Below are 21,440 nucleotides of genomic sequence, written 5' to 3'. Positions count from 1 at the left end.
ATGAGGACGGCTGATCGGAAAGAGAATGACATAAGCTGTAAGATGCCATCTAATTGCTCTAGAACATAGAACAAAGAGCCATACACACAGTACAGGCCCCTGGCCCACAATGATGATTAACTTTGTAACCTACTCCAAGATCAATCCAGCCCAGGGGTTCTTAACCTGCTTTTTATGCCATGGACACCTTTGGTAGTCCGGTGAAGCCTATGGACCCATCTCTGAATAATATATTTAAATACATAAAATAAAATAATTTGATTACAAAATAAGACAATTGTTTTGAAAACTATTATCAAAATATTTTTTAGAAACAAACTTCTGATGTAGTAATAAGTGTGCTTCTTTATAACTCATTAAAAAGCTAGACTATACATTTAAAAGATAGGAAAATTTAATTTTATTTTCTTAAAGACGTATTTGTGTGAAGGCTGCTGTTGCTTAGTTTGAATAAGAACTTTAATCTGTGGGACGGTCTTTGACAAAGCCACATGCATGTTATATTAGATATCCAATCGTAGGGCTGCCCAATAGTACCCCACATTGCCACCAAAGCTTTCACATCCTTCCTTTAATGAGGCAAACAGAACTGAACACAAAATTCCAGGTACGGTCTAATCAGTTTTACAGAGCTTCAATATTACTTCATTACATTCATTGAAAGATAAATGATCCATTATCACAGGTGAATGATGCAGCAAAAATGGCCAAATCTGACACAATCAGAGAAAACAAGATGATTAAAATTACAGAATGCAAATTGAGTCCAGAAGTCTGCAACGTGTCAAAAAGAAAGATGAAGTTCTTTGAGGACATAATGAGTGCAGTGGATAGAGGGAAACAGGTGAATGTCGTATTCTTGGATTTCTAGAAGGCGTTCGATAAGGTGCCGAACAAGAGACTTATAAATAAGATACAGATGCATGGAGTTGGAGGAAGTGTATTCGCATGGATAGTGGATTGGTTAACCAATAGAAGGCAGAGAGTTGGTATGAATGGTTGTTTCTCCAGTTGGCAGTCAGTGGTGAGTGGGGTGCCGCAGGGGTCAGTGCAGGGCCTGCAGCTGTTTACCATTTACACTGATGGTTTGGAAGAGGGGACTGAGCGTAGCGTAGCAAAATTTGCTGATGACACTAAACTGAGTGGAAAAGCAAATTGTACAGAGGATGTGGAGAGTCTGCAGAGGAATAGGGGTAGATTAAGTGAGTGGGCCAAGATCTGGCAGATGGAATACAATGTTGGTAAATGCGCGATCATCCACTTTGGAAGAAAAAAATAGAAGAGCAGATTATTATTTCAACGGTGAAAGATTGCAGCATGCTGTTGTGCAGAGGGGCTTGGGAATGCTTGTTCATGAATCGCAAAAAGTTGGCCTGCAGGTACAACAGGTTATTAAAAAGGCAAACGGAATGTTGGCTTGCATTGCTAGAGGGGTTGAATTCAAGAGCAGGAATGTCATGCTGCAACTATACAGGGTACAGGTGAGGCCGCACCTGGAATAACTGTGTGCAGTTCTGGTCTCCATACTTGAGGAAGGGTATACTGCCTTTGGAGGCAGTGGGAGGTTCACCAGGTTGATTCCAGAGATGAAGGGGTTAACCTATCAGGGGAGATTGATTCACCTGGGACAAGACTCTCTGGAATTCAGAAGAATGAGAGGGGGTCTTATAGAAACATACAAAACTTTGAAAGGAATAGATAAGATAGAAGTAGGAAAGTTGTTTCCATTGGTAGGTGAGATAAGAACTAGGGAACATTGCCTCAAGATTCAGGGGAGGAGATTTAGGATGGAGATGAGGAGAAACTGTTTTTCCCAGAGAGTGGTGAATCTGTGGAATTCTCTGCCCAGGGAAGCAGTTGAGGCTCCTTCACTAAATATATTTAAGATTCAGTAGGGTAGATTTTTACATAGTAGGGGAATTAAGGGCTATGGGGAAAAGGCACGTAGATGGAGCTGAGTTTACGGACAGATCAGCAATGATCTTATTGAATGGTGGGGCAGGCTCGATGGGCCGAATGGTCTACTCCTGCTCCTATTTCTTATGTTCTTATGAAGTGCTGTTCCTCAAATATACATTGGCTCTGTTATGACAGTGTATGGCTTACATAGAGATTGGTCAGAGTGGAACAGAGATGAAAAATCAAAATGAAAGCAAAGGGAAGCTCATAATCACCCTTGCTCCACAATCTGGGTTTGGTTCCTCCAACTGAGAGGACACCACATTATGAACCTCAAAAGTTGTACACTAAATCGGAAACAGCACAAGTGAATCACTGTTACACCAGGAAGAAACATTTGGGTCCCTGGATAGTGGGAAGGGAAGAGGTAAAATAGGTGATACGTCTGCTGCTGATGTCTTGGGAAGTCCTGCAGGAAGGGGAATGGGTTGTTAGATGGAAGAGTGGACCAAGGATTCACAAAGGGAAGGGTTCCTTCAAAATACTGAAAGAGAAGGAAGGGAAAGATGTATTATATTGTAACTACAATCTAAGTTGCTGGAGAGACACTGAAACTGGTGATATAGAAGTCTTTATTCATCTAAACAAGCAGACATTCTTCTGTGACCCTCTATGTATTTTATACCCTTAAGATTAAAGGTAACAGTAGGTGATTCAATACAATTGCAATAGTTACAATGACGTGTGACAAAAGACCAAGTTATCAGAAGATTGATGCTGATAAGAGAGACAAAGAGAGAAACATTCCAAATGTTAATGAGAGATGAGAGAGATTAACGAAAAGAGACACAGTTCCGAGTATTGTCAGACCGGTTGCTTTGAACCTAAACTGTTTGACGTTTGATGGACAGGCGATACCCCAGCAGGGGGATAAAAGAGACAGGTTCGCTAAGGCACGACACCACGACACCACGAGATAACGAGACCCTGGAAGTGCGGTGCCCCCCCACAAGTTGTTGGGAGTTTTGGAGGTCTGGTCGCAGGACCGACCATAGACACACAGGGTGAAAAGGGTACGATCAGCGGGAACCTGGTGTGTGTGTCCGCCCTTGCCTGGGTGCCGGGTTCACCGCAGAAGAATGATCATATCCGGAAAGGAGGGGTCACAGTCGGTGACCTCAGAAGACATTACAAAGGGCTCACCCAAAAGCTAACTGTGAGGAATATCAGAGGTCTGTTTGAATCCGATTTGAATATCATCATTTGCGCGCGCTCTCTCTCCCTCTCTCTCTCTCTCCCCCCCGCCCCCAATGGCACAACAGCAATTACTGCGAACTATACTAAGCTGAACTGAACTCTGCGTCACTTGAGACTGATCATTTTACCCTTAGACTGCGATAGAGCTTGATTGATCCTATTATCCTAGTTCTGTGTACATGTGGGTTTTACCATTGCTAACCTGTTGCATTTATATCCTTACTATTAGAGTACTGTGTTACCTATTTCTTTAATAAAACTTTCTTAGTTCCAGTAATCCAGACTCCAACTAAGTGGTCCATTGCTGCTGGTTTGGCAACCCAGTTACGGGGTATGTAACACATGGTTTACTTCAATATTTGGGTTGACAATACTTCCTTTGAATTACATATCTATAGTGGGAGGCATTTCTGAATTTTCAAACTTGTAGGAACAAACTAATTGATACAGATGTTCTAAACCCTTCTGAAGACAGAGAGCTAGACCCCAAGATTGGTGTTTGTGTGAGCTCACTCTTTGAGTACACAATAGATCAGCTTTTTGATATACTAATTAATATATTCAGTCTGGTCTGCAAGCTTCCTTGAACTTGTTTACAGTGGTGGAAATTACCTAAATCTATAGCTGCCTGGATTGATGCAAACCACTTAACATAACTCTATTGTCTTAATGTTTGGCTGATGCATATTCAAAGGTCTTGTGGTCACCAGTTTGTAAGCCATACTTAGTCTGTGGGCCAACCTGCACTTTTAACTTCAATTTACTATTTGTAATTTACAATTTACATTAAGAATTTAAGACTTACTCTTGTTTGAATTAATACCTGCTATATTCACCTAACTTCAGAATACTCCCTAATGTACCCAGTGATGGAATCTTGTTGAAGTTGGCAGAAATTGGGAAGATTGATCAACTGAGGCTGGTGTAGCAAAAGGTGAGGACCAAGAGAATACAGTTCTTGCTCTGCCAGGAGTCAAGATGGTGAGAGCAAAGGCACAGGAATTAGAGTTATGGTGAAGGGCTCCATCATCTGTGGTAGAGGGGAAGCGTGAAAATGGCAGCAATATAGAAGATTATCCATGATCTCAATGAATGGTAAAGTAGGTTCAAAGGATCTTGCTCCAATTTTTTTCTATATTCTTACGTTAGAACTTGGATGATGTCAGTCTGTCTTCAATACTCATAATAAATAGTAGCTATTAATTATTACGGAGATGATTTGTAATTATTCGTGTCAGACCACATACATTTTGATGCCTCTGTCTTCAAATGGTAGTTAGAATGCAGCAAGCAAAAGTCAAAGGTATCAAGGTGTTATACGTTCAAATTATTAATAACTTATCCTGATGGAATAATTTCTCACTTGCTATTCATTTTTCAAATGTGGGCTTCATTGGCAAGGTCGACATTCATTGTTCATTTATCCTTGCTGCTTTGAAATTTGACATTCACCTTGAACTACAGCAGTCCATATACTGGAAGTGTTTCATAAAGAGTTTTGTAGATATTTGATAGAGTTACAGTATATCATCTTTATGTTCTTTATTTTCTTCCTGAATTCTAACTTCCAATTATCCATATAGAATGAATGCATAGGAATAAGGATATGTACAATGTCATATTCACCAGACCACAGTCTATTTAATACATACCAGAAGACGCTTCTTGAAATTGTTACAATGAGATAGGCAAATATAAAGAACTTCATTTTGATTAGTGTATTACTTGTTATCAAGGCTGCGAAACAACAATATAGGGAGAAGATTGAGTCAAGATTCACAACGAATAGCACACGTGAGTTGTGGAGAGGGCTACACACCATCACAAACTTCAAAGCCAAACATTGTGGTGCCACCAACATCACAGCCTCTCTCCCAGATGAGCTCAATCTATTTTATGCTCGGTTTGATGTCACTAACTCTGAGCCTTTGAGGAAAGCCACCACTACAACCTGCAACCTGGTCATCTCTGAGGCTGAGGAATGCAGATGTTTCCAACAGTGGACAGTCGCAAGTCTGCAGGACCAGACGGCATCCCAGGGCGAGTACTCAGGATGTGCGCAGCACAACTGGCAGGTGTGTTGACCAACACTTTTAATCTCTCCCTCTCCCAGAGTAGAGTGCCCTCCTGCTTCAAATTATCCACCATTGACCCTGTACCAAAAAAGACCAAGCTAACTTGCCTGAACGACTGGTGTCCTGTTGCACTCACCTCAATAATAAGCAAATGCTTTGAGAGGCTGGTCAAGGACTACATCTGCAGCTTGCTACCACCCAAACTGGACCCCCTACAATTCACCTACCGACACAACCAATCAGCAGATGACGCCATACGCATCCTTCCTCCGTCCTTACACATCTAGAGAAGAAGGATTCTTATTGGAGAATGCTGTTCTTGGACAACAGTTCAGCATTCAACACTATAGTTCCATCTAGGCTCGACAAGAAGCTCAGAGACCTCAGCCTTGACCCAGTGTTGTGCAGCTGGATCCTGGACTTCCTGTCAGATCGCCAGAAGGTAGTAAAAATGGGCTCCCTCACCTCCAACCCTCTGACTCTCAACACAGGAGCCCCTCCGGGCTGCGTACTGAGTCCCCTCATTTACTCCCTGTATACCCATGATTGTATCTCCACCCAGAGCTCCAATCTGCTAATTAAATTTGCCGACGACATACATTGATTGGCCTCATCTCAAACAACAATGAGGTGGCCTACAGGGAAGAAGTCATCTCTCTAACACAGTGGTGTCAAGAAAACAACCTCTCCCGTACAACAGCGCCTCTTTCACGTCAGATGGTTGAGGAAGTTTGGTATGGACCCTCAAATGCTAAGAACTTTCTACAGGGGCACAATTGAGAGCATCCTGACTGGCTGCATCACTGTCTGGTTTGGGAACTGTACCTCCCTTAATCGCAGGACTCTGCAGAGAAGCGCATCTGTAGTTGTGAACTCCCCATGATTCAGGACATTTACAAGGACAGGTGTGTAAAAGGGGCCCGTAGGATCATTGGGGACCCAAGCCATCCCAACCACAATCTATTCCAGCTGAACCTATTTCATTCGTGAAGCAGTACTGCAGCATAAAAGCCAGGACTAGCAGGCTCTGGTGCAGCTTCTTCCAACAGGCCATCAGACTGATGAACTCGGGCTGACTTGAGTGTACTCTATATTACATTGACTGTTCTATTTATTATAAATTATTATAATTTACTATGATCGCACATTGCACATTTAGATGGAGACGTAACAAAGATTTTTACTCTTCATGTATGTGAAGGATGTAAGAAATAAAGTCAATTCAATTCAATTTACCCACTTACTTTCGAAATGCAGTTGATGTTGGTATGATCTCAATTATCAGCCGTTGATGGTTATTCTATGAGGTGATATTTGGGTCTTCTTAAAGTACATTAAAATCAAAGGAATTCACAATATAGAACCAGTTCATTCAGAGCTTCACATTACAATTTTCCCTTCACACATTATCAACTTTTCTTTGTGTTGCCACTTACAGGGAGGTATGGACTTGAACCTCAAGATCCCTCCATACATCAATGATCCTGAAGGTCCTGCTTTCCCTCTTGCATTTGACCTCCCAAAATGCAGCATGGCACTCATACCCAAATTACACTCTACTATTTCTCTACCCAAATTCTCAACTGATAGATTTCCTACCGAGTCCTTTGACAACCTTTCTCACTGTCTGCAACCCCACAAATTGCTCTGTCATCTGCAAATATATTAATTGGCCCACCCTCACTTTCATCCAAATCATTTTCATATATTACAGACAACAGAGGTCCCAGCACCAATCCTTGCAGACTGCCTCTGGTCACGGACCCCCCAGTCAGAAAACAACACTCCTCCACCACTCTATCTTCGTGGTAATCCAGCATGAGGTGAAAGGCTCAATGGAGGCACTCCACTCTACATCCAATGCTTTCTATACCTGGGTTGAAAGATTGAAAATTGTTTCTAGTTTCCAAAATTGACATTCTGAGACAGGCGTTGGACAAGTAGAACAACTGTCATTAGCAGGCATGGCTTCCATTTGCAGAATGTTCTTCAGAAGAACAGTTTGAAAGCCATTGACTACAATCATGTAGATTACATCATCGATAATTTGCCTGTACACAATACTTCAAATGTAGAAAACTATCCTGAGGCATAGAAGTATAAAAATAAATGGATGCCAGCAAAGCATTAGGTGAAAGTTATTGATGCAAAGAGGTTGGGTTTTTATGAGAGTCTCACAGAGATTGAAGTAAACAGATAAATCATTGCTGCACCTTTACTTTGGTTAGCTGAAGGCACAGCAACCAAAGTAAGAAAATATACCAGATTCAAAGAGGGCATATCATGGAATGAGACTTAAAGCTGAAGAAGGTGGAAAGGACAAGATTTTGGAGATATTTAAATACAAACCAATTGCTGCTCTTCAGCACACATCTCTGTCACCTTCAGCCAGATTCAATTAGAAAAATAACAATTTTTGGATTCAGTGTCAGCTGGCTGGATTGACCAGTAATGACAGATGTAAAAAGCTCAAATCCTCCATGTTGAAACCAAATGAACAGCAAAGCAAATGGTTGCTATAGGAGTATTTCTAGATTCAATTGCTATTATAGAAGTCAGAAGAGGTGCAACAGAATACATAGCAAAGGCAATCAAAGAAGTGATATACTCCCCACCTTACCGTCAGTGTAGCCACCTGTACCGTGTTTGGCTGTGTTGTGACTGGTTGTCAATTTTTAGTGGAACTCGAGCTTCTCTGTGGACCTGGATTCACATGAACATACGCAGACACAAGCACACACACTGTCACTCTACGGCTTTGGTTCAGTTCAATCTCTGTTTATTTAGTTAATGAATGATAAAGTAACCCCGATCCCAACTCCACCTCTTGTATGTGTAACTTTGGAATCTTTGTACAGTGTGTGGACATTGACAGTAAAATCGTTACATGAAACTGTTCAATGTGCGCTAACTGCCAGGAATATTTAAATCTATGTCCTCAACGGACTAGATTATCTCATATTGCTTTCTCAGAGAACAAACCAGATCTACATCTGGAAGAAATCCTACCTTCCCTCTGAAAAATAGCAGTACCCTAACCCTCGCTCTCAGAAAACAGTGACATTCTAGTACTGGGAATTGCCAGCCAACACCGGTGATTGCCACTCATTCTTGGCCAAACTGAACCTATTTTTACATGTATTTGTTTAAGTCAAGTGAACAAATGCATTTAGATAGCAAATGTTTTGCAACTACAGGTAATATCGCCATATCAAAATAGCAACACTACATTTTAAATAAGAACATAAGACATAAGAGCAGAATTAGGACATTTGACCCATTGTGTCTGCTCCATCATTCCATCATGGCTGATTCATTATCCTTCTCAATCCCATTTTCGTGCCTTCTCCCTGTAACCTTTCACAATAATGATCAATTCTTTTATAAAATATGGGACCCAATGCCTAACCTTGGGTACTGTACTTAAACATTTATTTTATTCTTTATTTTAACAAAGCTAGTTATTTCACTATTATTTTCATTGTCTTATTCTCCAGTACACTGCCCTATGCACCACTGCCTTCCTGGGAGGGTGATAAAACAACAATAATCACTCTAGAATGCCCATTCAAACTCCAGATACCTCCCCCCCAACCAGGCCCCGGTACTCATTCAAATTTGGTTCCTCTGCATGAAAGGAGAGATTGGTCTTTATTAAAGAGCACAGACAAGCATTTGCTTAAAATATTGGTGCGACGTCTGTTCACTATTTACTTGTCATCCAACACTAGCAAAATTCATTAAAGATCAAGGTCTCAGGAATAGCTAGCCTGGATCCACCATGAGGCCACCCAATGCATTTTTCTCTGATATATAATAAATATAGAGTCACAAAGTATGAAAACAGGCCATTCTGCAAAATTTGTTCATATGTCGCCCAGTAAACTAGTCATATCTGCCTGCATTTGGACCATAGCCCTCTAAACCATTCCTATCCATGTACTTAACTAAATGACTTTGAAATGTTACTAATATTCTCACCTCAACCACTATTTCTGGCAGCTCATTCCAAATATGTATCAACCTTTGTGCAAAGAAGCTGCCCCTGATGTTCCTTTTAAACCTCCCACCACTGACCTTGTTTTTAACACACCTCACTGAGAAAAAGACTACGTGCTTTCACTCTGTCTATGGTATTATATACCTCTTTCAGATCATCCCTCAATCTCTGGTGTTCCAAGGCATAACGCTCTAATCTGCATAACTTTTCCTTGCAACTTGGGCTCTCAAGTCCAGGCATTAGCCTGATAAGTGAATTCTGCACTCTTTCTAGTTTATTAAGATCTTTCCTATAAAAGGGTGACACCCCCCCCCCCACCAACAGTACTCCAAGTCAGGTCTCAACAAAGTTTTATACAACTGCAACATGACCTCCTAATTTCTACACTCAATGGCCCCAAGGGATGAAGGTCAGCATAGTAAACACCCATTTCACTATCTATCTACCTGTGACATCACTTTCAGCAAACTATGCACTGGCACTCCTTGGTCCCTCTGTTTCAAACTACTCCCTAGGGTCCTACCATTCACTGCACAAGTCCTACCCTTACTTGATCTTTCAAAATGCAATACCTCACATATATCTGGACTGAATGCCATTTGCAAATCTTCAGTCCACATCTCTAGCTGATCAAGGTCAATCTCTAATATTTCATAACTTTCTACATTGCCTACAACATCCCCTATTTTAGTTTCACCCACAAATGTACAAACCATGACTTGTACATTCACATCCAAATTGTTTATCCAAGTTGCAAACAACAAAGGCCTCAGCACTGACCCCTGTGGCACACCAGTCTGAGAAACAACCCTCTGCTTCCTACCACTGAGCCAATAATGAATCCAATCTGGTATCTCCCACTGGACCCCATGCGATCAAACCTTCCAGACTAGCCTACCATGAGGGACCTTATCAAAGGCCTTGCTAAAGTCGACAAAGACAACATCTACCCCCTACCCCCATCTACCCTCCTGGTTACCTCTTTGAATAATTCAAAGGAATTTAACAGACAAGACTTCCCATGCACAAAGCTGTGCTGACTGCCCAAAATCAGACCCTGTTTCTACATTGTGCCTGGGTCTAGGATTGAGCAAGATATAGAAGCTCTGGTGAAGTCCTGCTCAGTGTATCTGTACTGCAGGCCACCTCTTCCTGCTTCTCCATTGCAAAACTTTGACTGTCCATCTTCTTCTATCTTAGAGCAGGAAATGGTTACTATTTGGGCAGTGTATCTTTATAGAGTGGAACATAGAGCTCCTGAGGTCCGATTATGTGACATGACATCCCTGAACAATTGGTTTCCGATATGCGACAAGTCGGCACTACCTGTCAGAAACATACGAGAATTCTGCAATGTTGCAAATCTTGGGCAACACACACAAAATGCTGGAGGAACTCTGCAATATTCCTCTCCATAGATACTGTCTGTCACAATCCTTCTCTCTAATGGAATCCAACATGTCCTAACATCTCCATTTAAACCAATATCTAAATCAAACTGCACAAAAAGTTTAAAGAGGCCATGAGTCATTGACTAGCATTGCTCCTGCTTAGATACTGAACCATTCTACATTATGTTGTATTTCCCATCTAAAATGTGGATGGGCAGCTGGTTGCAGACGTGGCCTAGTCTGGTGTCACCAGACTTGGAAGAACATCTGGAAGAGGAGGTGGTAAGATCGGAGGAATAGTACATCCTAATGTTGGGAAAGGTGACTTTATGAGAATACTCCATCTCTAGGCTATAGAGATGAGGTGAAATGGAGCTGTGAGGATACTAGACGTCCAAACAATATGCAGGATATCATTTACCTGTCTCTAACCTAATGTTATTAGATTTCATGGATCGAGCATGCCTTCATTCCTTTCCATCTTTGGGGAAATCCTGCATCCATTATTAAGGAAGAGACAGAATACTTAGAAAACCATAAAGTAACAAAACAAAATCATCATGGTTCTAAAGAATGAAAATGTTTTTTTTTAATTTGCTGGAGTTCTTTGAGTATGCAACATGGTGGGCATAGGGGATCCAGTAAATATAGTGTATTTAGATTTCCTAAAGGCATTCAGTAAGGAGCCACATAAAAGATTACTGCACAAGATAAGAGCATGTGGGATTGAAGTCAAAATATATAAGAGCATGTGGGGTTGAAGTCAAAATATTGTTGCACTGTTGATATTTGATTTAATAATAGCATGTTTTAAGAGTGCACTGTTATTTTGATAGCACAGACTATGCCAATGTTTTATGAAATAGCCAAATAACAGGTGGTGGTGAGGAAATGCTTTTGAAGTTATTCAAAACTTTATATTTCTCTCTCTTCTTTGTTCTCAGTGCTGTCTCTAGATTAACCACACTGACCGTCCAAGTTGGCTCAGCTAGCATGCATGATGAAGTTGTTAACTTGGGACACTTAGCGAAAGATCTGCTTTCATCCTGGACCTGGACACCAGACCCAAGGCAATAATACTGTCTAACATTGCACAAAACATTCCAGGCTCACCTCCAGCCACTGAACTGCTAATGTCAGTCAGTTTTCCCACATCTGTCTCCACTTCATTCGTAAGATTAGTTACATTCCAGCTAATGCAAGTATCTTATGAATCTACAGTGTAGCCTTTAGTTTTGAAATCACCATATGATGGATTACTGTTGCTTTCTCCATGATCTCAAAGACATTCTTTACCAGTACAGTTGCCAAATCTGGAAAAACTTCACATCTTACAGTCTGTTATTTAAAGGGCCTCTGTGTGTGTCTGAGCTTTGCAAGTAGCTTGAAGCAATTATCCTCTGAATATTTTCCTAATATAAATTATCGTTTTTTTCAAAGTCATATTTCAGCATCCTATTTGGAAGGTTAAGGATCCAGCCAAAAGAAAAGACTTTAAAAACACAAAAGACAAATAAATGTTGCCTCTCAGTGAATGCGTTTGCCATGCGGTGTCATGATTTGGCCACTAGATGGTGGGTTCACTGATCAGATCAGGTTTGCAAATCCAAGAGACTTTCTTACGATGATAACCAATTAGAGGATTCTGAAGCATCATAGGTAATTAATCTGAAGTACATCTCAGGCAACAGCTCGTCTGGTTTTTCTCTTACACAGATAGATCATGTTTTATTCCTTTCTACATCAAGTTATCTTTTATTTTCCCCCCTTTCATTTTGTTCAAAGCAATCATTTTAACATTTTTAAATGTAAAATTCCCTCTGTATGTCTTTAATTCTCCTTTCATTTTTCATTAATGTCTTATTTTAATTAATTTAACTTCCTAGGCTCAGTTTGTTATATGTATATATTGGGGCTCGCCTAAGCTGTACTCCACACACTGCTGGGTTGTTGTAATGCCCTTAGTCCTCCACTCCACTACACAGTTATGTACTTTACTTAGACAACAGCTCTTCCTGTGAGCTACTGTGTCAGGACTCTGGTGAGAACCCCTGCCCTCTGTTAACTATCACAAAGCAAATAATTTTCTGTGCTCTGGCGCAGAGAGGCTCTCTGCAAAACAACAGTCAAACCACTGGAGGAACTCAGCACGTGGAGCTGCATTTGTGGGGAAAAGAATTGTTAGCATTTCGGGTCGAACCACCTTGTTTCATTTTTTTTCTCTCTCTCCCTTTGACTGTCTCCATCTAACATCCACATGCCTCTGTCTCCCAGCACCAAACACACCCTCTCCCCTTTGCCTGTCCATCACAATTCACTGGTCCTCAGTCCACCAATCACCTTGGGCTGCTGCCTCAACATTCCACCTCTCCACTTTATACTGGCTACCTCCACCCTCCACTCTCAGTCCCTGATGCACTGTTTCAACCGGAAATGTTGATAATTCCTTTTTCTCCACAGCTGCTGCTTGATCTGTGGATTTCCTCCTGCTGATGGATTATTGTTCCAGATTCCAGCATCGGGAGCCTCTTTTTTCTCTCTGTGAAGGCTGCTGTTATGTGTTCCAAGGTGAGGGGCCAAGGGTTCATGCAGTAAGCTGGCACGGTGACCACGGGCCTTTTGGAGCTGTAAGAAGCTGCACGTCCCTTCCTGGCCGAGACATATCTTGATGGTAACACAATCTATCAACAATGATCACTGTAAATCTTGTTAGTATAGACATCACTGGGTGTGGGGAGGTCTGTGCAGCCAAGCAACAGGAGGCAAGGCAGCAGGTTCCAACACATCCAACAGGATGAGAGAATAAGAGAGTCAGTGTGGTTTGTCAAAACACAGACAAATACTATCAGACCCCAGCAAAGGCCAGCACTCAGTCTGCCAGCCAGGAAGCAGCAGTGAGCCCAACATCTCCCACCTCAACCTTCCCATCCAATACCAGGCCCCACAGGCAGCCCCGCTACACAGACTCTCTGACAGACCCAGTTTCCTTTTCAACACTGTAACTGAATATGAAATACATCAAATATTTGATTCTGACTTCATGCTGCACTTTTCATTGGCAAACAGAACAGCAATATAATAATGGATCTGATAGAAATATTTATTTATGAACTGTATTGATAGAGAGTCCTTAGTGCAGAAGTGACTTGGCTACTTTTAGGCTCTTTTGCCTCTCAGACCATGCGTAACATTATCACTATCAGTTTTGCAGTTAATCACAGGAAAGTAAAATCTTAACATTTTATCAAAAGCACAAAAACTTACAAATACTTTTCTGCTAATTATTTTAAGTTCCCATGAGAATCTTAGGATTTATGATTTTCTATGTTTCTCAATTTCCTATTAACAATATTACTCATCGATTACTAATTTTCTGTTTACTTTTCTAGCCATCACAGAGAAATGTTAAGTCTTGCATTAATTTCTTGTGTTCTTCTCCTCAGTTTAAGATATGTCCTTCACAAAATCCCTTCTCATATTGTATTATTATGAATATGCTAATTATCAATCGATACATACGTCACAACCACGGACACTGGCGCAGAGTCAGGGTGCTCTTGCAGGCAAGTAGCTGAAAGAATTCGGCAGTCACGCACGTGAGCGGTGTCTCAGAAAGGCAGCGTTCATTATTAAGGACCTCCAGCACCCAGGGCATGCCCTTTTCTCACTGTTACCGTCAGGTAGAAGGTACAGAAACCTGAAGGCACACACTCAGCAATTCAGGAACAACTTCCTGCCCTCTGTCATCTGATTCCTAAATGTACATTGAATCTTTGGACACTACCTCACTTTTTTTAATATACAGTATTTCTGATTTTTGCATGTTTTTTTAATCTATTCAATATATGTAATTGAATTACTTGTTTATTTATTATTTTTTTATTTTATTTATTTTTTTCCTTTCTCTGCTAGATTATGTATTGCATTAAACTGCTGCTAAGTTAACAAATTTCACATCACATGCCAGTGATAATAAACCTGATTCTAATTCTGATTCACACTCCAGGGACCAGCGTTTGATCCTGACTTTTCATGTGGAGTTCATCCTGTGTCTCTTTTAGTTTCTTCCCACATCCCAAAGACATGCAGGTTGGTAGGTTAATTGGTTACTATCCATTTGCTAATAATATATAAGTGAAGGATAGAATCTGAGTAGAGCTGATGGGAGTGTGGAAAGAATAATATTGGATTATTATAAATAGATTCTCCAAGGCGGGGAGATTTGCAAAGGCTACTGGGGAGACTTTAAACTAGAATGGTTGGGGGGGTGGGAATCAAATTGAAGAGACTAAGAGAGAGGAGGTTAGTTCACAAATAGAGAAAGCTAGTAGACAGTGTGTGAGGGAGGATAGGCAGGTGACAGAGAAGGGAAGCACTCAGACTGAAGTTGTAGGGGAGAAGGAAGAAAAAGATAATAAAGTTGTTTGCACCATTTGGGATAAACAGAGAGTAAGAGGTGGAGAGTTTCTTAAATGCATCTATTTTAATGCTAGGAGCATTGTAAAAAAGGTGGATGAGCTTAGAGCATGGATTGATACCTGGAAATATGATGTTGTAGCTATTAGTGAAACATGGTTGCAGGAGGGGTGTGATTGGCAACTAATTATTCCTGGACTTCATTGCTTCAGGTGTGATAGAATCGGAGGGACAAGAGGGGGAAATGTTGCATTGCTTGTTAGAGAAAATATTACAGCAGTGCTTTGGCAGGATAGATTAGAGGGCTCATCTAGGGAGGGCATTTGGGTGGAATTGAAGAATGGGAAAGGTGTAGTAACGTTTATAGTGGTGTATTATAAACCACCTAATGGGGAGCGAGAATTGGAGGAGCAAATTTGTAAGGAGATAGCAGATATTTGTAGTAAGCACTAGGTTGTGATTGTGGGAGATTTTAATTTTCCACACATAGACTGGGAAGCCCATTCTGTAAAAGAGCTGGATGGTTTGGAGTTTGTAAAATATGTGCAGGATAGTTTTTTGCAGCAATACATAGAGGTACCAAATAGAGAAGGGGCAGTGTTGGATCTCCTGTCACGTACCCCGTGACGGGAATAAAGAATCAGCAGAAATAGAAAACACTGTGGAGTCCGGTATTGCTAACAAATAATAATATTTATTACTGTAGTAACTATGCAATACAGTAATATAAATGTAGATAAATCAAACAGGTTAGCAATGATTACATATAAGTAAGTGTGGAAAAATATATGAAAATCAAGCTTCTTCAAGTCTAGGGGTAAAAAGATACAATCTTACAATGATGAGTAAAGTTCAGTTCAGTTTGTGGTGTTGAGTTGATTAGTGATGGAGAGAGAGAGAGGGAGAGATTTGAGTCTTCAGGTGAGCTGACACCATCGATCTTCTCGTTGTCCTCCGAAAAACTTTGGAAGTCACTGACTGTGACCACAACAAAGGGGACCGGTTCTCTGTGGTGGAGCTATCAACCCAGGCAAGGGTGGACACATGGACAACTCCCCACTGGTCAATCCCTTTTCTCACTGCAAGAGCGACTAAGCAATCCTCCAAACACCCATTTTTTCTATGGGCACAACAAAGCTCATTCAGTGTCCCAAAGCATGTGTCTGAGGTCTATATCATCTGATATTTATCTCACTGTACTGGGTACCAACTGTCATTCAAATAACTCCTCCTTCCTTTGACTGTGTAAGAAATGCACCAGCATGCCAAGTCCTTGGGAAGTATCAACATGCTGCCGAAAAATCATAACATCGATTGTCCATCAAATAACGCCGCCCTCGGTCACCATAACAACTTACAAGCTGCTCGGTGCTGTCTCTCTCCAACTCAGCAGAAATCCAAAAGTTACTCCCAGTGCCTTAAAGTGATAGTCCAAAAGTTAGTCTTTGTCTCTCTCTCTCTCTTTCTTCCTCTCCCTCTTTTCAAAACAACATGTCGGTGTTAAATAACTCTCTCTCTCTCTCTCTTTTCAAAACGACATGTTGGTGTTAGATAACTCTCTCTCTCGTCAAAAGCACAGTTCATAGGGGTAATTCAGGACCCTATCACACTCCTGTTAGGGAATGAGATTTGTCAGGTGACAGAGGTATGTGTTGGGGAGCACTATGGGTCCAGTGATCACAATGCCATTAGTTTCACTATAAATATGGAGAAGGATAGGTCTGGACCCAGGGTTGAGATTTTTGATTGGAGAAAGGCTAACTTTGAGGAGATGTGAAAGGATTTAGAAGGAGTGGATTGGGACAATTTGTTTTATGGGAAGGATGTAATAGAGAAATGGAGGTCATTTAAAGGTGAAATTCTGAGGGTACAGAATCTTTATGTTCCTGTTAGGTTGAAAGGAAAAGTTAAAAGTTTGAGAGAGCCATGGTTTTCAAGGGATATTGGAAACTTGGTTTGGAAAAAGAGAGAGATCTACAATAAATATAGACAGCTTGGAGTAAATGAGGTGCTCGAGGAATATAAAGAATGTAAAAAGAATCTTAAGAAAGAAACTAGAAAAGCTAAAAGAAGATATGAGGTTGCTTTGGCAAGCAAGGTGAAAATAAATCCAGAAGGTTTCTACAGTTATATTAATAGCAAAAGGATAGTGAGGGATAAAATTGGTCCCTTAGAAAATCAGAGTGGACGGCTATGTGCAGAGATAGATAAAAGAGATGGAGATTTTGAACAATTTATTTTCTTCGGTATTCACTAAGGAGAATGATATTGAATTGTGTAAGGTAAGGGAAACAAGTAGGGTAGATATGGAAACTATGATGATTAATGAAGAGGAAGTACTGGCTCTTTTAAGGAATACAAAAGTGGATAAGTCTCCAGGTCCTTACAGGATATTCCCTAGGACCTTGAGGGAAGTTAGTATAGAAATAGCAGGGGCTCTGACAGAAATATTTCTAATGTCATTAGAAACAGGGATGGTGCCGGAGGATTGGCATACTGCTCATGTGGTTCCATTGTTTAACAAGGGTTCTAAGAGTAAACCTAGCAATTATTGGCCTGTAAGTTTGATGTCAGTGGTGGGTAAGTTAATGGAAAGTATTCTTAGAGATGGTATATATAATTATCTGGATAGACAGGGTCTGATTAGGAACAGTCAACATGGATTTGTGCGTGGAAGGTCATGTTTGACAAATCTTATTGAATTTTTTGAAGAGGTTACTAGGAAAATTGATGAGGGTAAAGCCATGGATGCTGTCTATATGGACTTCAGTAAGGCCTTTGACAAGGTTCCACACAGAAGGTTAGTTAGGAAGTTTCAATCAATAGGGAGGGAGGAGAAGATGGCGGCACGACGCAGCACGTGCGGCCATTCCGAATGATATCGATATGTGTTAACTAGGGGGCCGTGCACAATCCTGATTTGATGGAGACAGCCGTGAGAAGCACAGAGGAACACCTGGAGAAACTTCTGAAATGCCCACTTCGCTGCTGCTGCTACTGTGCGATCGAGAATCTCCAGAGGGGAAGGCCCCAAATCCTCGGCTTTGCCTACTGCCTGTTGCCAGGGCTGGGGTCGAAGCACTTGGCAGAGATGGTGCTCGGTGTCAGAGGCTCGGAGTTTTCAGACGGACTCGGAGTCGGACTGTGGTCGGATGCTTCCAGGATGCTGCATCGGAAAATTTGCGGCGCTGGAGGTTCACCGTCTGCGTGAGATGATGGGACTTTGAGACTTTTACCGTGCCCACGGACTGTTCTTATCAAATTACTGTATTGCTTTGCACTGTTGTAACTATATGTTATAATTATGTGGTTTTTCTCAAGTTTTTAAGTCAGTTTGTCATGTGTTTCTGTGATATCATTCTGGAAAACCATTGTATCATTTCTTAATGCATGCATTACTAAATCACAATAAAGGAGGACTGCGTGTCCTCATAATCTAATCTAATCAATCGTTAGGTATTAATATTGAAGTAGTAAAATGGATTCAACAGTGGCTGGATGGGAGATGCCAGAGAGTAGCGATGGATAACTGTTTGTCAGGTTGGAGACCGGTGACTAGTGGTGTGCCTCAGTGTTCTGTACTGGGTCCAATGTTGTTTGTCATATACATTAATGATCTGGATGATGGAGTGGTAAATTGGATTAGTAAGTGTGCAGATGATACTAAGATAGGTGGCGTTGTGGATAATGAAGTAGGTTTTCAAAGTTTGCAGAGAGATTTAGGCCAGTTAGAAGAGTGAGCTGAAAGATGGCAGATGGAGTTTAATGCTGATAAGTGTGAGGTGCTACATTTTGGCAGGACTAATCAAAGTAGGACATACATGGTAAATGGTAGGGCATTGAGGAATGCGGTGGAACAAAGTGATCTTGGAATAATGGTGTATAGTTCCCTGAAGGTGGAATCTCATGTGGATAGGGTGGTGAAGAAAGCTTTTGGTATGCTGGCCTTTATAAATCAAAGCATTGAGTATAGGAGTTGGGATGTAATGTTGAAATTGTACAAGGCATTGGTGAGGCCAAATTTGGAGTATTGTGTACTGTTCTGGTCACCAAATTATAGGAAAGATGTCAACAAAATAGTGAGAGTACAGAGGAGGTTTACTAGAATTTTACCTGGGGTTCAGCACCTAAGTTACAGAGAAAGGTTGAACAAGTTGGGTCTTTATTCTTTGGAGCATAGAAGGTTGAGGGGGGACTTGACAGAGGTGTTTAAAATTATGAGGGGGATAGACAGAGTTGACGTGGATAGGCTTTTTCCATTAAGAGTAGGTGAGATTCAAACAAGAGGACATGAGCTGAGAGTTAAGGGGCAAAAGTTTACAGGTAACACGAGGGGGAACTTCTTTACTCAGAGAGTGGTAGCTGTGTGGAACGAGCTTCCAGTAGAAGTGGTAGAGGCAGGTTCGATTTTGTCATTTAAAAAAAAATTGGATAGGTATATGTACAGGAAAGGAATGGAGGGTTATGGACTGAGTGCAGGTAGATGGGACCAGGTGAGAGTAAGCGTTCGGCACGGACTAGAAGGGCCGAGATGGCCTGTTTCTGTGCTGTAATTGTTATATGGTTATAAGGATAGCATGGACTTGGTGGGTTGAAGGGCCGGTTTCCATGCTGTAAGATTCTATGGTTCTATGACTAAGACAAGGGAGCTAAGGGCTAAGACAAGGGAGAAAGCAGTCAGTGTTGAGGATGTAGAATTAAGCAGTGAAATTTTGAATTTTGAATTTTGTTCATAAGTATTGTAACAATACTACCAGCCATATAAAAGCATGTACTGTGTTATATTATTTTAGATCCATCTCCTTGTTTGTTTTTTTCCCTTAGTTCCTTAATAATTTCCTTCCACAAATGTGTAGGGAAGACTTAAAGGAATATGGGCCAAATGTAGACAAATGGAGCTAACATAGGGCATCATGTTCATCAGAGATGAGTTAGGCTGAAGGGCCTGGTTCGATGCTGTGTTACTCTATGATGCTATGCTTGCATAATTTCCAACCAACTCATCTTTAACCTGAATGTCAAGTCTCTCTCAACCAAGATGGTCTTCAAATGGTTCTGTTTATTGTCAGAGAATGGACATCCATGAAAAACAGAAGATCCCTAAAAGAATGAACGACAGAAGAACTTTAGAACCCCAAAGCCCCCTCTCCCGCCTCTACTGCACAAGCACAAGCAAACATCAAGGCATCAACCTCCCCCCCCACCCGTTTCAGCGAAAAAGCGTTAGCCTCCACCACCTACCAAGCAACAGCAAAGCATCCGAAGAAAGACCATGATCTGCAGTCAACAAAACTATTGCTTACCTCTTCCCATTGTTACCCCATCCCTAATTTATTTATTTATTTATTTTTCTCTCTTTCCCTCTCACAATAACTCCCTGCTTGTTCTCCATCTTCCTCTGGTGCTCCCCTCCCCAGTTCTTTCTTCCAAGGCCTTCCGTCCCATGATCCCCTCCCTTCTCCAGCCTTGTATCCCTTTTGCCAATCAACTGTCCAGCTCTTGGCTCCATCCCTCCCCCTCCTGTCTTCTCCTATCATTTCGGGTCTCCCCCTCCCCCTCCCACTTTCAAATCTCTTACTATCTCTTTTTTCCATTAGTCCTGACGAAGGGTCTCGACCTGAAACGCCGACTGTACCTCTTTCTATAGATGCTGCCTGGTCTGCTGCGTTCCACCAGCATTTTGTGTGTGTTGCTATAGCTTACCTGACAGTTTGACATGCCATAGGCTCTCTCTCTCACTAACAAGCGACAGAGAGATGTCACCCATTTCACAGCAAAAGGGGGGACTAACAACCACTATAATATTACAGCATTACAGTCTGCTGTGTCACTTTTCATTCTGAGATTCTCTGACTCAAGAATCAGCAGCAAACTCTCCCCACCAGCGCGAGAAAGAGAGAGAAAGTGTGATTGCTTGACTACAGAGATCTCCGTCTGTACATCCACTGCAGCAAAATCCTGATGTTCCTTCTCCCACGGTGCCTCAATCAGCAACACCGGCCTGGGATCTGTCATCCCCGCACCCCAGAGGCACCTTCTTCCAAGCCGCACCTGGAGAATGCCGGAAAACAGTCGGCTGGTGAGCTCCAGGAGTGGGAGTTCATCCACCATAAAATAACCACAGTTTGAGTGTCATTGAAGATCAGAACCTTGATAAAACCCCAGCCACCATGAAAAGGGAATAAAAGAGATTTAAAGACAGGAGTTTAAGCTGTTTCCGCAGATGAGCTCAAAGAGGCAGCCACTTGGCGCCATATTAACTCCGCCCACATCCCTGACTCTGTAACCTTCTTCTAAAAAGACCCAAGACAATCCTCTTTATGAACACTCTCATCTGCTTGGCAGGTCTTGCTGTACCGTCAACGACTTCGTTTTCAATTCCTCCAACTTTCTGCAGATCAA

At 41.5% G+C, this 21,440-nt stretch overlaps 1 protein-coding gene and 1 long non-coding RNA gene across 4 annotated transcripts in view; one reads left to right on the top strand and one right to left on the bottom strand.

The window, feature by feature from the left end:
- Nucleotides 1–21,440, bottom strand: part of LOC134344477 (integrin beta-1-like) — a 100,275-nt gene that overhangs the window by 75,039 nt on the left and 3,796 nt on the right. Inside the window, exon 1 of one of the 3 annotated variants that reach the window (XM_063044356.1) lies at nt 7,852–7,984. The exons of 1 other annotated variant lie outside the window; for it this stretch is intronic. The gene's annotated coding sequence lies outside the window, so the exon portion shown is untranslated. Of the gene's footprint in view, nt 1–7,846; nt 7,985–21,440 lie in introns of those variants that run through there. One more of the 3 variants, XM_063044357.1, reaches the window with a different exon arrangement.
- Nucleotides 13,053–20,130, top strand: LOC134344479 (uncharacterized). Its single transcript, XR_010017445.1, has 3 exons — nt 13,053–13,190; nt 14,629–14,711; nt 17,938–20,130. It is a non-coding gene; the product is annotated as an uncharacterized LOC134344479 (long non-coding RNA).

This window comes from Mobula hypostoma, chromosome 3 (assembly GCF_963921235.1).
Source record: "Mobula hypostoma chromosome 3, sMobHyp1.1, whole genome shotgun sequence".
Lineage (NCBI taxonomy): Eukaryota > Metazoa > Chordata > Chondrichthyes > Myliobatiformes > Myliobatidae > Mobula > Mobula hypostoma.
This window is presented reverse-complemented; position numbering and strand designations above follow the sequence as displayed.